This window comes from Penaeus vannamei, chromosome 21 (genome assembly GCF_042767895.1).
Source record: "Penaeus vannamei isolate JL-2024 chromosome 21, ASM4276789v1, whole genome shotgun sequence".
NCBI lineage: Eukaryota > Metazoa > Arthropoda > Malacostraca > Decapoda > Penaeidae > Penaeus > Penaeus vannamei.
Window position 1 is genome coordinate 26043138 of NC_091569.1, and position 10000 is coordinate 26053137.

Consider the following 10000-nt stretch of genomic DNA (forward strand, 5'->3'; position numbering starts at 1 on the left):
CCTATTCTTTTTATTTATGGTCTTTGTTAGTTAAACCAATTCTATCTTGTCCCTATTTGACGATACTTTCATGTCTCTACGTTTTTGCATAAGCTGTTTAGTTTCTACCGAGAGCTTGCTGAAGCTTCGATTGTCGTTCTTGCCGCCTACTTCAAGTGCAGCTTCTTTTATTATGTCATTGAACTGTTTATTGATTTGGTCGATGTTGAGATCTTCGTCGCGGAGGAGTGAATATCTGTTTTGGATGTTTAGGCTAAATTCTGTTGCTCTGATCCTCAAGTTAGCCAAGTTTGGCTGTGGTTTACTCATTAGTTTGTTCCTTTCCCTTCTGAGATGTATTTTAATTTCGCCTCTCACCATTCTATGGTCGCTGCCTACATTTACTTTATTTATAACCTCTACATTTTTATTATATCGCGCCTATTTGAAATTATGAAGTCATTTTCGTTTTCAAGTGCAGCTTCTTTTATTATGTCATTGAACTGTTTATTGATTTGGTCGATGTTGAGATCTTCGTCGCGGAGGAGTGAATATCTGTTTTGGATGTTTAGGCTAAATTCTGTTGCTCTGATCCTCAAGTTAGCCAAGTTTGGCTGTGGTTTACTCATTAGTTTGTTCCTTTCCCTTCTGAGACGTATTTTAATTTCGCCTCTCACCATTCTATGGTCGCTGCCTACATTTACTTTATTTATAACCTCTACATTTTTTATTATATCGCTCCTATTTGAAATTATGAAGTCATTTTCGTTTTTGACGTCAGAAGGCGACTTCCATGTCCACTTCCGTTGTAGTCTTTTTTCGAAGAATGTATTCATGATACTGAGCCTCAGCAAAGTCGACTAGCATTTGTCCCCTCTCATTCCTAGTGCCTGTTCCATGGTTCCCTACTGCGGTTTCGCCCTCTTGTCTTTTTACCTATATTGGCATTAAAATCCCCCATAATTATTGTGAAATGGGTTTTTGTTCTCTCGCTGGCTAAATGAACATCTTCATAGAAGCTCTCTATTTCTTCATCACTTATACAATATACCTCCGTTACTCCCTGTCTTCGAATTGCTTCTTATGCTGTTTATATTTTTACAGTCAATTGCCTTTTCGTAATCGATAGATGCCATATACAATATAGGAGCAGCAACGCACGGGCCTCCTCACTACGTTAGGGTATACTTCCGTGAAGGAGCATATATGTGTGATTATATTTTATACATTTATTTCATTTATACGTATGTACATCTATTGCAGACATAGTTGTTCACCCACATATGCCCTAAAATGTGCATATGTTCATTTTGGTCCGCATGTACATGCAAGCACACATACACACATATATACACACAAACATAGATATACATACAGCCACATATATGAGTATGGGAGTTACTAATAAGGCGTACCGTTTTCGTACGCCTGTTGTTGGTACCGGATGTTTGTTCTAAATATATGCCACGCTGCCCAGCACGAGGTCGCCTACGAGGTCGCCGGAGGTCATAAGACAGAACTGACCTGAGAGCGACCTAGCATGTCTCATTCAATACTTCACTCCCTACCCTAAGGGTCAGAACAAGCCCTAGCTCGCCCCGGCTGTCCCGACAACCCGTGGAAGTTGACCGACAAGATACCTGCATTGCTACCATCTAACACCGTTAAGAACACCTTTAATAAACTGGAGAAACAACGAAGATTGTGTGTTTCTCTGACCCTGTCATTCAGTAAAGTGGGACTCTTTATAACTGAAGGAAAGACCATTATAGCTGATGCCAGCGGTGTTTGAATTCACGTTCCTGCCTCCGTTCAAGTTCGTCGTCAGCAGTCCACAGTACCGCGTAAGTACATAAGGGTAATTTTTCCTTTTTCCATGTCCCCCGTTTGTGTGCTACGAGCAAGCCTTACTCAGTGTATTAAGTGTTTAGGCTTATAGGGAATCGGATGGCCGTGTGGTAAACGCGTTTGGGGAATTATTTGCGAGTTTACAGTTCGTCTTTTCATCCGATAACGCAGCCACAATAGCTCATGAGTAATTAGAAAATAGCACGCCAAATTTACCGATATTATATCGGTAAATTTGGCGTGCTGTTTTCTAATTACTCATGAGCTCTCCTCAGTCCGAGAATACTCGTGCTAAGAAGTCGTTTGTTGTAAAGGCTCTTCAAGACTTCATTAGGCTATCCCCATAGAGATTCTGACTTACTTTCTCCTTCTTCTTTTCGCTCACTTTCCCCTCACCATCTACCTTTGAAGCAGTCTCCCCTCTTCCCCCCCCCCTCTTCTACTCTGTCTGCCTCTTCTGACCTCACTCATATTACAGCTTCCGTAAAGATGAATTCAGGTATGGCGCCCACAATGTACAATGTAGCTTCAAAATTCTCAGGATCTAACGTTTCTGTGCACCAATTCTTTGCTGATGTTGAGGACACAGTAATCCATTCAGGGGTTAAACGAGAGTGAGCATTTTGCTACATCGTGCCTCGTGGCAGCCAGGATGCGGCTCAACCAAGAAATACCACGTGTGCCTGAGGCGCTGGACTCATTCAATCATCTGCCTCAGGATCAGACGTAAATTTGAAAAGTATTTTCACATCTACATTCTCGAGGCAAACCGATAACTATCATTTACGGTTAGTAGAGTTATTAGAGGTGAAGCCTATTTCCTTTTCCAGGGATGATCTTTCATCCTACTTAAATAAGTTTAGGGTAAAGTTAATGCAATGGGCACAGTCCTTTCCGAGCTCAGATGCGTCAGGCTGATTGACTCAATGCGTAACGCAGAACGCATCGCATGCCGCCGTGCTCGAGCATTTTGCGAAAGCGTGGCTCTTGTCACCTGTTTCTCCAGCTGTACGCAAACGAGTTTGTGATAAAGTGGATAATGCGTCATGCGCGAAGCTCCATGAAGTTCTTGCCAATGAAATGACAGATAAAGGTGGAAATGTGCAGTTAGTCGCAAATGTAGTGAATACAGGGAAGGGTAAGGGAAATTATCAGAGGAATAACAACGCGGGGCGGCGTGACCCACGGCGTGAGCCACCAGCGCGAGCGAAGGCAGGGTATAGACGTGCTCCGCCCGCGCCCGCCGTTCGCCACGTGGAACAACCTCCGCCACCCTCGCGTGCGAGCCAAGAGTCTCCCTCTGGGCCGCAATATTATGTAGCTCCTTCTCCCCCAATTGCTGCCCGTAAACCGCACATAGCAAATTGGGCACCGAAATCTGGGCAATGTCGTCGATACTTGAGGATGCATCGTCCTTCTGTGTGCAATGCTAAGCCGCTCTGTCCGTACTGTAACATAAGGATAAGTCCGATATGCGAAGCTGAGCCTCGCCCGGGCTATGGGGGAGCCCGGCCTGTGTCGACAGATGTCGACTCGATCAACGTGTGTCAGTTAGTGTTGACGCGACAGAGCTTAGTCCTTACCCACCGTGGTGCCCAGCCACAGCAGTAACCTCCGGGCGACAATTGCAACTTCAACTTCTCGCGCCTGGTCGGGCGCGAACCGCCGACCCCTGGGATGAGAAGCCGACACTAGCCTCCAGGCTAGTACAGTGGTAACTGTAACGCACGGGCATGCCTTTAACGAGTGCACATGGTTCCCGGATCAGGTGGCGATTTCTCTTAAATCTATCGCGGTTTAACAAAGGGGCACACAACAAGCGAGTGGTTAATTTTTTTGAGGACGAAATGGGAAGTTTCGAGCCAGGTGAGGAAAGTTATTGGTCTCCGGTGTAGTTGCATCATCTTCTCGGTCTCGTGTTGCTATTGCTAGTGTACCGAATGCAAGATCAGGGCTCCCTCTCTTACCTGCGGAACTTAATGGGAAGGTCGCACACATTGATACAGGAAGTTGCATCAGTCCTGTGAGTGAACGTGTGTATTAGAGGAGTTTCAGCTCTCGTCTGAGGAATTGCCAGCTAATGTTTGTGTTAGAGGTGTGACAGGCTCTAAGCTAGGAGTAGTTGGGACTACGTAGGTAACATTGAGGTTTGGAAACATCAAATTTCCTCATCAGTTCGTCGTAGTCACGGGTTATCATAGTTGCTTCTTGGCCATGATTTTCTATATCGTTCTGGTATGGTTTTGCGACCGCAGCAGAATGAGGTGGAAATTAAAAGCCAGGTTTATAAGCTAAGTGAGTGGAGTTCCATCTGGAAGCATGCAAACCCTTTTCATCCTAGCATGCTTGATTCTGCATCTATCACAAATGTCAACACGTCTCGCGGATTCAATCATCCATCCAACAACCACACTCACAGACACAGCACTCTCCTCCCCTCCTTCTCCTCCTCCCTCTCCTGTCCCTCCTCCGCGACAATCTCCTCCCCCTGTCTCTCCTCCACAACCTCTTCCACCTCCCTCACATACTGTGACCTCTACTCTTTAGTCTAGATCTCATTCTATCCTGAAATTTCTGCTCAGCATGCTACAGACAATTCACACACGAACATCGCCACCACATCACCTCGCTCATCAAAACATAACACGTGGGTTGACAACGATGGTTTGGCGCACTTAGTCGCGCGGGAGTCTTTAGAAATACTACCCTTTCATTATGTTCTGATTAATGTGACCTCCTCGGCAAGTAAAAATGGTACAGTCTTGGTCCTCCCCGAAAATTGTCGTGTAAAAGGGACATGTGTTCTTCCCTCTCTGTATACCTTGCAAGATGGAAGTACACAAGTCCATGTGATGAACTTAACTTCCGCCCCTTTGTCTATAGATAGTGATGTTAGGTTAATTGATTGTGAGATTATGGATCTTCCGATTGCTGAATTTGAGCTTCCCGCATCAGTTTTCTCTGGTGCTGTTTCTGCTAATTCCACCAATTCAGCTGACCCGTTCGCTGCAGTATTAGCAAAGGCTATGCAGGGACCATTCGCGTTTAGTGAGGGTAAGGAGATCCTCAGTAAATTATTAAATCAATTTCCCGACATTTTACCGACCAAAGACCGTCCATTAAGCAGAACTCATATGGTTGAACACTCTATCACTCTAAAGCCTGGAGCTAAACCTGTGTATATTCTGGCATACAAAATTGCGTACAGTAGGCGTCAGATTCTAGAGGATGAAGTACGTGGTATGCTGCAGCAAGGGCTAATCCAGCCTTCGATTAGCCCATAGTCAGCGCTGATGTTGCTAGTACCGAAGCGTCAGTATGGTTTTCGTCCTGTGTGTGATTTTCAGCGTCTGAACAAGGTGACTGTTCCGTCACCTTTTCCTATTCCCAACCTTCGCCAACTCTTGCAAGACATTGGTGGAGACAGTAAGATTTTCTCCTCAATTGATCTGGCGTAAGGTTTCCTTCAGGTCCCCTTGGCAGATGACAGCCGACCGTACACTGCATTTTCAACGCATGAGGGTCACTTTGAGTTCACTGTATCACCCATGGGTCTCAGGAACTCCCCTTTGACGTTTAGTCATCTTATGGCACTCGTCCTGCTAGTCTACTTAGACGACATTTTGGTTTGTTCACCTTCGATCAGGGACCACGAAGCGCGCTTGCGCAGTGTTTTTCAGCGACTCGGAAGCGGGTTTGACAATTAACCCAACGAAATGCAAGTTCTTCCAGTCACGCTTGGATTTCCTTGGTCACTCGATTAGTGCTGCAGGTATTGCCCCTAATGAGGCCAAGGTCAAACCTGTCAGTATGTTCCCCCTTCCCTCTGATGTAACACAGGTAAAGTCATTCCTGGGGTTAGCTGGCTTTTATAGGCCTTTCATCAAGGATTATGGGAGGATCGCAGCACCACTGATGTACCTCCTAATGAAAGATGTCCCTTGGCGCTGGGACGAGGAGCAGGTCAATGCATTTAGAAAGTTGAAGAATTGTTTATCGCATGCTCCTGTTCTTGCATTTCCGAAGTTTGACCTCCCCTTCATTCTCCATACAGACGCATTGAATATTGGGCTAGGTGCGGTTTTAATCCAGGAGCACAAAGGGAACTTGCGTCCCGTCGGGTTTGCTAGTAAGGTTCTCACAAGTGCAGAGAAGAATTACTCAGTCACCAATAGGGAAATGTTAGCGATTGTATGGGCTCTTAAGTATTTTCGAGATATAATATTAGGATACAAGGTCATGGTCCACACGGAACACATGCCGCTCACATCGCTCAATGGTAATGATCCGTATGGTCGTAGGGCACATTATCAGGACACTTTGGGCGATTTCGATGTGACCATGTATATTCAGGGCCGCGCAAACGTCGCCGCCGACACGCAGTCACGTGCACTAATCGGCACATCGCAACCTTTGAGGCGGGACGACGCTGCAGATTTCCCCCCTTCATTTAGCTTGCCTTCGTCAACTGTTGTGAATAGTGCTTCACAGGTTCCTCCCTAGACTGCATAAAGATGAGGTATATGCTGCCCAACGCACCGATAAGAGGTACAGCCACATTATACAAGCTTTAAGCAAAGGTACGGTAGTTCCCAAGTGTAAAGGGTTAACGGTTAAGGAATATTTTACTTGATGATACAGGACTCTTAATGCAGAGATCTCAACCAAAACGAATTAAGGATCGTAGGAAGATCGTCCGGCAAGTCCTGGTGGTACCGGAAAGTTTAGTGCCGTGTGTGTTGACGTATGCACATGAATCCCTTGAAGCAGTGCATTGTGGTATTCATAAGGCTATGCATTTGATACGTAACCAATTTTATTTCCCTTGATTATATGAGAGGGTAGCAAAACACGTCAGGTCTTGCAAGATGTGTCCCTTGTATAAAGGTTACACAAGTAATCCCGTGCCTGCACTAAAATTTGACATTCCGGAATTTCCGTGGCAGATAGTCTCATGTGACACTTTGTCAGGTTTCACCACATCACACTCTGGCAACAAACACATCCTGGTGTTTGTGGACAATTTTTCTCGCTACTGCGAGTTGGTGGCGGTACCATCAAAGACTGCTGTGCACGTCACGAAAGCATTTAATGACGTCATTTGTTGGCACCATGGCTGTCCACAATATTTAAGCTCGGATAATGGTACCGAGTTTATCAATCAGCTGTTAGCCAGTTTCGCACAGCAGCTGAATGTGACGTAGGTAAATGTTTTGCCATTCCGCCCGCAGGCTAATGGCGTTACGGAATGTTTAATGTCTATTCTTACCATTCTCTGTCAATTGATGGACGACAGCAAGGACGACTGGGATGCTCTTCTCCCCACTGTCCAGTCGGCCATCAATTCTACCTTTCACTCTTCTCTGCACTTTCTTTTCACAGGGCAAGACAAGCGGTTGCCATACGAACTCTTGGAGATGAAACCGCGTCCCTTCTATGTGGACAACCATGCTAATTATTTGGTTTCTCGGCAACAGCAAGCATTTCAGCAGGCAAAGGCGCTCCTGACTAGGTCACGTGATAGGATCATTGAGTACCAGCATAAACTCGCTTGTGCAAAGAGTATCGGAGTCGATGCTTTGGTATTTAAGAAAAATCATGCGCATAATACTATTCAAGCTAAGCTTAGTCCGTTATTTGTGGGACCCTACAGAGTTGTGGCAGTAAAGAACAACAAGGCAGAGTGCAAGTCTGTAGCTGATGGCTCTGTTCAGTGGTTGCACTTTGACGTACTGAAGCTAGCTGATCAGTATTATCAGTGCCAGGAACCATAGGTTGTCCCCTCTCATTGGCATTCATGCTCTTGCATATTATACTGCATTAATATTCTTCTATCAGTCTTCTTGAGTTAGCGTATTAGTCAGATATTATATGTAATTACCGTAGAATTTTGTTTTAATTGTTAATTTTGATGATGCAATGTAAGTTTTGCTATTTTAATGCATTTTACTGGATCACAAATGTATGTTCACCTGCATCGCTCGCTCTCAGACTGAACATTATCAATTCCTTGGTGTATTGTCATACATAGACTCTCGTAGCTGGCTATTGTAATACAGCATGAGTTTGTGTGATATGATTTTCTTTCATGCTTCTCTTGCGAGTGGTGAGTGATTTCTGGCTCCTCCTTCCAGGATGCTGTCGACCATATACTTTCTGGCACTCCTTGTGGGAGGAGGTTCTCACCGCCTGCCGCATAATGTGAAAGATGCACCTGGGGCTATGATTGAGGACCTGGGGAAGGTTTACCCCATAACCTCTCATGCCACTCCACAACGCTTTGCTGCTCATGATATACCATAGGTCCCAGTTACTTTCTCTTCATGGTAATATTACCCTTGACTCTTCTCTTGATGCACACGACAGGCGTCTGTTCAATCGTATCTTATCCTCGACGATTGCGGATTTGGATTCCTTCGTAGGGCCTCTTAAACCTTCCGGTAGGGCCCAACAAGGATTATTCAATTTCATAGGCAACATTGCAAACGGGCTCTTCGGAGTTGTGGATGACGACACTCTTTCATCCAAACTCAGGAAGTATAAGGAAAGCTTAGCGTCTGTAGCTCACAGTTTTGACTCGTCTGCTCACGTTGTGAACACGCTTGCGCATAACGTTCAGGATTTAGCTTCTGATTTCAATAATGTTAGAGGCAAGGTCGGTCAAGTTGTTAACAAAATTACACGGCGAGTGAATGACTTGGCGACTGCCCTCATCCGTGCAGTGCGCGGTGAGGTCTTGCCAACCTTGATTTCATATGCAAACATGAACGCAATACTTCGCAATGTTTTCTGTCGACTCTTTTCCCTCTTGGACAACGCACTCGGTTATATGCTAGCCTGAAATCTTTCCTCACTGTTTCTGGGCTATCTGTTATTATTCCGGTGCATCCTCCTACTGGCTTTAGAGCTTATCGCATTCACCCCTTCCCACACAAAAATAACAACTCACACTACATGGTTAGCATCCCACACACCTTTATCCTTAGGGAAATAGAGGGACATGCTTTATCCTTCCCTACCCCCGACCTCTTAAATTCCTGTACAAAGCCTGCCAAGGACATTTACGTATGTTTTTCTGCACCTATACCTTCATCTCTTCAATCTCCATCTTCTGCTCGTGCTCTCATTTCTAATAGTCTAGTTACCTCCCTCTGTTCCTTCGAGGAGGTGAAAGATCAGATCTCTCCCTTTATGCTTAGCCTCTCTCAGGTAACCCTGATATATTTCTATCAATCAACAGCCGCTACTATGTGATTACCGTAGATTTTGTTATTAATTGTTAATTTTGATGATGCATTGTAAGTTTTGCTATTTTTTAGTATTTTATTGGATCACAAATGTATGTTCACCTGCATCGCTCGCTCTCAGACTGAACATTATCACTTCTTTGGTGTATTGTCTTACATAAACTCTCGTAGCTGGCTATTGTGATACAGCATGAGTTTGTGTGATATGATATTCTTTCATGCTTCTCTTGCGAGAGGTGAGTGATTTCTGGCTCTTCCTTCCAGGATGCTGTCGACCATATACTTTCTGGCACTCCTTGTGGGAGGAGGTTCTCACCGCCTGCCGCATAATGTGAAAGATGCACCTGGGGCTATGATTGAGGACCTGGGGAAGGTTTACCCCATAACCTCTCATGTGGAAGCCTGGTTCTCACTAATGCCACTCCGCAACGCTTCGCTGCTCATGCTATACCATAAGACCCAGTTACTTTCCAAGATAATATTACTCTTGACTCTTCTCTTGATGCACACGCCATTCGTCTGTTCAATCGTATCTTATCCTCGACGACTGCGGATTTGGATTCCTCGTAGAGCCTCTTAAGTCTTCCGGTAGGGCCCGACGAGGATTACTCAATGTTATAGGCAACATCGCACATGGGCTCTTCGGAGTTGTGGATGACGACACTCTTGCATCCAAACTCAGGAAGTATAAGGAAAGCTTATCATCTGTAGCTCACAGTTTTGACTCGTCTGCTCACGTCGTGAACATACTTGCGCATAACGTTCAGGATTTAGCTTCTGCTTTCAATAATTTTAGAGGCAAGGTCGGTCAAGTTGTTAACAAAATTACACGGCGAGTGAATGACTTGGCGACTGCCCTCATCCGTGCAGTGCGCGGTGAGGTCTTGCCAACCTTGATTTCATATGCAAACATGAACGCAATACTT